Genomic DNA, 8,780 nt, shown 5'->3' with positions numbered 1-8,780 from the left:
GTATGTGCTCAAAGAAGTGCATTGATTTTAACTTTCTACTTTGTAATGTCACACACAATGTCACATGCTTTGTGTAATTATTGTAGAAAGTGGTTCTAAAAGTGTCTGAGTGAAAACCAGAACTTAGATACTTTACAACCCTTGTTGTGATAAGAGTAATTATAAATAGTCTCATAAAACAGTTGGTTATCAGGTTGTCATGATAATAGTGTAGCATTGTACTACCATATGATTTATTTGCTGCAACCCTGCAGTATCAACACACTAGACGTACTCTTATAAATATATGACTCTCAAAAAAGAGAAACCAAGAACTTGATTAAGTGTGATGACTGAAAAACAATGTATTAGTCAGTCACACTGTTCTTAATGGCATTAAATGAAGCATTTAAAAATGTGGGCCTGCAACAGTGTACCTATTATGTTAATTGCCAATTAATAATTAAGTAAAAATATAAAAAAGTTTAAAATACCAAACACATTTTCCCAGAATTCAAGGTTACAAAATGCTCATTTTATTTTATTTATTTTAATATAAATATATATATACATATATATTTATTTATTTATTTATTTATTTTTTACCTTACTTCTAAAAAATTCAATTTGTAATGATATAAAAATGATCAAAACAGCAGTATAGTAGTATAACAGTAGTATCCTTACATATGAAAAATGTTACGTATTATAACATTTTTTTCCGTCTAAAATGACAACAATTATTGATTACCAAAAGTGTTGTCATTTCAAGTAATCAACTAATTCATGATTCATTCATTCATCATTCATTGATTCATTTCAGCTCTAAATGACTGTGCGCTCCAGATGACTTTTGTAATTCTGTAGGCCAAGTAACTTGTCTGTCATTGCAGTTTAGTCATTATGCTTTTCTGAATGACAACAGTCCTGATGTCATATCATATGTTGCAGTTTCCAAAACAGTCAAATTGCTTAGTGCTTAAAGGTAGACTCATCTGTGTCCTTCTCCAGGTTTTTCAAGTGGACATACCCACTCAGCCGTTCACAAAAAGCAGTGATGTTGGTTGGAACGCTGCTGCCTTCAGCTCCCTCAGCTTAGGGGGTTTAGCCTATATGTAGCAACATCATCATGCAGAAGCCTGTGTCAAGCCATGGGGGAAAACATTTTTAGAGGGGTTCATGGCACCAGGATGTACTGTGGGAAGAAAGCAAGCCAGCAGAGGCAGTGTGATGCTTTGGGCAATGTTCTGCTGGGAAACCTTAGGTCCTGCCATCAATGTGGATGTTACTTTGACATGTACCACCTACCTAAGCATTGTTGCAGACCATGTTCACCCTTTCATGGAAATGGTGTTCCCTGATGGCTGTGGCCTCTTTCAGCAGGATAATGTGCCCTGCCACAAACCAAAAATGGTTCAGGAATGGTTTGAGGAGCACAACAACCAGTTTGAGGTGTTGACTTGGCCTCCAAATTCCCTAGATCTCAATCCAATCGAGCATCTGTGGGATGTGCTGGACAAACAAGTCCGATCCATGGAGGCCCCACCTCGCAACTAACAGGCCCCACCTCGCAACTTAAAGGATCTGCTGCTAACATCTTGGTGCCAGATACCACAGCACACCTTCAGAGGTCTAGTGGAGTCCATGCCTCGACGGGTCACGGCTGTTTTGGCAGCAAAAAGGGGAACACAATATTAGGCAGGTGGTCATAATGTTATGCTTGATCGGTGTACATACTTCAATGAAAATTTGATTGTTCAGATTTGATTACAAAACTCTGAGGCGCTACATAATAATGGACCTGCCCTTTAACGTAAGTATAATGTAAGTGTAAGTGTTAGTGTAATGAAACTGGTGCTACAGACAACACTTACGCACCTCTACCCCCATCACATTTAAGGGAAAACCCAATAGACTTGACCCATTTCTCCTCAATCATAGTAAAATCAGATACCATCATTCTAAGACGGTTTTCGATCGCCCCCGATCTACATGTAGGTCAACTTTTTTCCATTTTTACAAGAAACTGCTCTCTGAAAAACAAGTGTTACTTTTGCTGCCTTGTGCATATTTAAAGGTGACACAAAGGTGTATTAATATTTATTTCACTTAAATGCTAATAATATTATGAGAAAAACAAGACACTACATGACTTTAAGTAGACATGTGGTGTTGTGTCTGGTTTGAGTCAAAAGCCAGTGTTCGTGTGTTTGTGTGTGTTTGTGTGCTGTAAATCCAAATATATAATACTTTCTTAATATCTGTTACAGTGATATTCAACTATTAGTGCAGTATCCCATCATTGTTAGGGATGGGATTTGAGAAGCGGTAGTGATACACTGATTGCAATTTTCTTGGCCGATTCTGATTTTTTTTTTTTTTTTTAAGTTATATTTTGGGCCTTTTTGCCTTCACTACATAAAACAGCTGAAGAGCAGACAGGAAACAGAGTGAAAAGAGGGGGGATGACACGCAGCAAAGGGCCACAGGCAGGAATCGAACCAGCGGTCGCTGCAGAGTACCAACAGCCTCCACACATGGGGCAGATGCTCCACCAACCGAGCCACAGGGCCACCCCTTGATTTTTAATCAATCTGACCTGCCAATGCCGATTTTCAGTCTTTCTAAGAACTAAAATTGACAGAATACACAAACATTTCAGTAACTTTGCTTTCATGTAAAATTAAATTGGACGTTCATAATAAAATACTGAATATTAAATAAGTTTAATATTTTCTCCTAAAGTGCTCCAGGTTATAGCCAGGTCTTATTATATTAAGATTATGTACCAGAGGGGAGCATATTCACATGAGATCTTGTAAGAAACGTGTTTTCACGTGATCTCATGGAAGCAAATGTAAACAAATCAGAGACCTGCAGTGCAACAGTTTGCTGTAGTAAAACTTTGCAGCTTCTCCCTCTCCTTGTAGACCGTCTGTTGTCTCTTCATTCTGTTCTTGGAATCTATCGCTAACACCAACTTCATGCAAGCACATGCCTGAGTGTGTGTGTCTGTGACCAGTGCTGTTGTGGCTGTGACATTACTGTCTGTGTTGCTACGAGGCATGCCGTGACCATCATGTGGAGCATGCAAGCGATTTTGACCAGTACAGAATCAGATATGGGACGCTGACAGTCTCGCAGTCACTGTTCAGGGCCAGTTATGCTGAAAACTGGCAGGTCAATTGGTGCATCCCTAAGAACTGGTACTAAACTACTGGTTCTGGAGTGGTCAGTACTGAAATGTTAATGAGTTCCTAGACAAACAATACAGTAATAATAAAAGACATAAAATCTTTTCATGTCATATAATGTCTATTTTTAACCAAATTGTGGTGAATAATAGCAATAAGATGATCAAGTTTTGGTATTATGTAGCATCAGTATCATTATGAATAAAATTCTAACCATGCCCATCCCTCATGATCATTGCATATACTGAAACAAACTTCAAAGACATATCATTTTCAAGTAATAGGATGTTATTTTGACAATTTGGTTGGAGATAAAGTGAAAAGAAATAATTGCTGACAAAGTCTGTGAGTCTGATTCTTGTATTAAAAAAAAAAAAAAAAAAAAAAAAAAAGAATCCTCTCAGCTCTCAAAAAAAGGTCAGTCTGACAGAAACAATCCTGTGTGGCAAAAGGATTTCTCTGCAGCTAATGTTGCTGTCAGTGAATGTCCTCTTTTTAGAGCTGGAAGAAGCCAAACAGAAAGAGAAACCAGTAGAATTTATCATGAAAGTCTTGCCTGTGTGTTTATTGACAAAATGAGCTAATTAAAAACATATTTCTACTCCTGCTCTGATTTCATAGAAACTAAGCAACAAACTACATATTAGTAGTCCATTGTAGTACATGTTATTTGTTTAGAAATTTATATTCTTACTATGTTTTGTTTTATTTCTGGCCAATATCCTTGTATCATATTTCAAGTATTATTATATCTCAACAACACCTCTGCTATAAAATCTTTTATTGTCTAAAAGCACATTAAAAACACATAAACAGGTAAAATAGTTGGTCTGGATGACATATTCCTTCATTACAATCAACATGATCAGTGTAGTTCCTGTCATCAGTCAATCTGGAGCTGTTTACATGTCAAGTCTGTAAAAAAAAATCAGCTCCACAATGATTAGCCATCAAAGGCTTCTCCATCATTAGATCATTTTAAATTCTGTGAGTATAACAGCTATCTAATAAAGCTTACTTTAACAGACTAAGAACTAAAAAATAATTCATTTCAAAGGCCAATATATCTCAACAAACAGCATGATTTACAATGTGTGACAGACTGCAGACCAAATATTGGTGGTAACAAATTATCAGCTGCAGGACCATCAGCGGGAAACATCAGTCTGTAGCCATAACAAGCCTCTTCTCATGAAATCAGCATATTAAATGGCTGTCATGACTAAGTCACATGCCATCTCCTTTATCTGCAGAAAATAACATTACGAAGAAGAAAAAGCTAAATGTAGTGAATCTGATATTCAACACAAAGCCATATCAAACACTAACATAAAAACACAGACAACGGGACTTTTTTTTTACCTGATGTATTTACACCTATATTTCACATTACACGATGAAGGCTATACTTGAATACTATAACTTTAACTTTTTGAGTTATAACAGGGTTTAAACTGCAAAAGACAAACTCAGGGTCACTTGAGTCAAGTCTTTAAACTCATATCAGGTCTGATAGACTCCAGCAAACACACGGTCAACCTTGACCAATTAAATTGCTAATATATGTTAGAAAATGACATTTCAACAGTTGTGAAGCAAGAAAGCCTTCAGATTAAACACTGGTACTCGAACTGTGTACCACTTTGGTTGCTGTGGCATGTGAAATGTCTCACTGATGTCAGTAGGAAGATAACCCTGAGTTAATGACGTAATAAAAGTCATCCTTGAGACGCTGTGAATGTACAGTTCACAAAACCCACGACACTCAGCCCAATGCCTTGATGATCACACTTTTTACAACTTCTTGTTCCACCAAAGCTGCAGAAGCAAAGCAAGGAACTAGTGCCCAACTGATATGGGATTTCGGGGCCAATGCCAATACCTAAATTAGGGAATAAAAGATATTCTGATATCAATATATTGGCTGATAGTCTTTAGCATATAATATACGGAATATAAACTAGAGCTGCAATGATTAATCAATTGATCGATTATTAATCAATGATTAGATTAATTACAGATTATTTTGATATTTGATTTATTGGTTTGAGTAATTTTTTTTTTTTTTTGAGAAAGAAAGGCAAAATTCTCTGATTCCAGCATCTTAAATGTGAATATTTTCTGGTTTCTTTACTCTTTTATGACAGTAAACTGTTTTGGGGCTGTGGACAACACAAGATATTTGAGGACAATACAATACAACAGTAATAACTATAAATAAGAAAACACATATAAAACTTTTTGTATTTTAGTTTTATATGCAGCACTTTTTTTTTCCTTTTTAAAGACCCTTATTTGACCACTTTTTAAGAAAAGGGCTCAAAAATACATAAAAAGCTGCCTATAAAATATAAAAAAAAATATATATATAAAAGTAATCTGCATAATGTCCTGTAGAAAAAAAAGCTTTCATATTGGTGCACATCAACATTTATGGCCAAATCGAAATAGCAACCAATAATATCAGCTAGCAGTGTCACGATTCTCCAAATCCATGATTTGAGTCTATTAAAGGCTACAAAATTATTAGAATATTGAGTCTTGATTTGTAAAGGTAAACAGATCAATAGTTTTATGCCCTTATGACTGTCATTTACATTTTCAAATTCTTCTTTAAAATTATAAAAAAAAAAAGTACAGCTGCAGGTTACAGGTTGCATGGTGGGTTTTTCATGTTTTGTCTTTTGTTTGGTCACACGCCGGACACACAAAAGTAGGTGAGGGTGGAGTGAAAAAAAAAATTGGGGAATCCTGCTTTTTATTTTGTTCCATTTTCAATTAAGCCAATTTTTTTAGAAATGTCTGATTAAGAACTGAAACTGTGACACCCCTAATATCAACAAACTGATATATCAATCAGGCTCTACAAGCAACCTTCAATATAGACCACTGGAGTTTCCAAACTTCAGCAATCATCAACAGGGCTGTTATTAGTAAGGAGTATTCCAATCTGCTGTCTGTCTGACTATCACATAGGGATACACCGTACCAGTAATACCACCTCTTCCCATCAGTCCACTGAATGATTCAAGCTGCCTGCATTAGTCCAAAGCTGGAGAACATCACATCTGAATCAACACAGGCTCCACTGTATCATAAAAGTCTGATATGACAAGCGTATAGTAATTACATTATTAGGCATAGCATGCAATAATATAATCTATGTCCCCCACCACCCCACCCCCTTGTCTGCCAGTGTTTTCAGTCCCACCCCCTCCTCTGTTTAAGGAAAACAAACTTGCCAGTGCTCTGCTGCTGCCAAGTTTGCCCACTATTCTTTCAGAACTACACAAAACACATATAAAGTGTAAATGTATGTGCAGCTGAGGTTTTATAACAAACTTGGAGAACCTTGTAAAACATGTTGCAACGTAAGTTAGATGCTAAACAAGAACAAAACACAATAGATTGTGTTTACATCAATAATCCTCTGCCAAACCAGAGGAAGAATGGACGCAGCTCTCCTCACCTGCAGCTATAAAAAGGTGTCAAAGTAATTTTCTCTGCTCCATAAACAGCTCCAACAACTCTGTATAGTCAAACATGATTACTAAATCACTATTGTATGTAAACATACCTGTGAGGTATTGTTAATTAACAATGGCCTCTTTGAAAGTAGCCTATCATTCTGATTTTGACTGGTTTTCATTTTACAGTCACCTGGGAAGAGGCAATACCTTTTTTTTTTTTTTTTTTTTAATCATGAAATATGGCAAAAGAGTTTCTTATAAAAAATATGACACTGGAATTTGTCAAGTTATTCTTTATCAAATTTAACTGCATTATAATGTGAATTAACTTCTTAAATTGTCAATCAGCTGGCATTCTCAAGCATTAAGTATTTTATCAATAATGTACTGCTTAGTTCTGCTATCATCACATGAATCTCAAAAAGGATGTTACCATAGTCTTTCAAAGACAGATGCTAATATTTTTAAACTCTGGCCCCATGGCCCACCAAGCCCCTTAATTTCATGACAAAAATACATTTCCGGTGGCCCAAATGTAAACTTGCAAGTTAAGGAAAGTGGCAGCACACACTGTAGTGCATTACATCCTTAGATGTGCCATATTCTAGCCTGCTTCCATTCACTCTTACATTTTTATTACTGTTAAATTTTTTTTCATAGTCCGCCCTTTGTGTTTCTCATTCTTCTGTGCCTATAGGGCCATGTTTAATGTCGAACTCTGTCTTTAAAATGAAGGAAACCATTCCAACATTAACCCATACAACAAACATCAGACAACAGTGGATGCTGCCTTTTAACATCATAACTTCATTATATAAATTGCATTTTGTACTCTGCCACAGTACATCACGTTGCAATAAGTCTGAAACAAACTGTTCAAAATCAAAGGCTGCTTCAAGTGTACTTTGAGGGCTGCGAATCATTCGTTTCGTGTTTTAGCCTAATTTACTCATAGAAAGCATGAAGTGTTGTCTGCCATTAAACTATTAGCAAAACACTGAATCCGAGTTGTCATCCAAGCTTTGAAACAACATGAACCTAAACCAGAGATTCAATATGGCGATTAGTGTCTATTTGTCTCAATTAATTACTATGGAAAACAGTCCATAATTAAAAATCAGCTCTACATCTATAGAATATTTTCATTATAATTAATCTGCCACTTATGTATATGATTAACTGAATAATTGTTTAATCTATAAAATGTCAAAGAAATGTGAAAAAAGGCAGAAACCTTGTATGTCCAAAACTGTTACATTTCAGGATTTATTTTAAACCCTTTTTTTAAAAAATAAATAAATAAAAAATGTCAAAATATGGAGATATGAGGTTTGTGACACAATATTGATGACAATTTTAGGATCCAAAGTGAAACTTTGTCTTCACAACATTAAGCAGCCATTTGTTTAATATGCACTTTGCAGGTTCACTGATATAACAGGGTTGGGAAATATGGACAAGATCAAATATCAGGATATTTTTGACCAGATACCTCAATACTGATATTTATCAATATTGCGATAATATTGTATAATGATGACTGTTGATGCTTTAACAAAATATTAACACAATGAGCTCATAACTTATCATTAATAATGCATTAAGCATTTACAGAAACTGGAACCAGCATATGTTTGATATTTTTGCTTGAAAGATTAATTGTTTATCAAAATATTTGGCAACTAATTGTCTTTTGATTTACTAAAGGATTAGTTAGTGCAATTCTCTTCGATATGGCCATTTACTGGTGTCTAAAGGTCTCAATACATTAATGCCAAAAACACTCCATAAATGAAAATACAAAACATCTTGCCTAAGCACCCTGTTCTGCTGACATTTTTAGGAGAAATTAAAGACAAAATGTTTTATCATAACATGAAGTAGCCTCTACCTTTACTCATATTTGATATGCATGCTGCAGGTTCACGAATAAAACACATTTGATCCCCATATCAGATAACTCATCATCTAGTTCCTGTCATTAACAGGTAAGATCCAAGTCCCAGTCACCTTTCAAACAACATCGTTGCGGATGACAGGTAAACCAGCAAATGAATAAATGAATATGAGTACATGGTTAATTTTATAACTGTTGAATGGGCAGCGGCTGAATGCGAAAACAAGACTAGAGAGCAAC

The sequence above is a fragment of the Lutjanus erythropterus genome, chromosome 7 (assembly GCF_056507025.1).
Source record: "Lutjanus erythropterus isolate fLutEry1 chromosome 7, fLutEry1.hap2, whole genome shotgun sequence".
NCBI lineage: Eukaryota > Metazoa > Chordata > Actinopteri > Lutjaniformes > Lutjanidae > Lutjanus > Lutjanus erythropterus.
Note: the sequence above shows the minus strand (reverse complement) of the source record.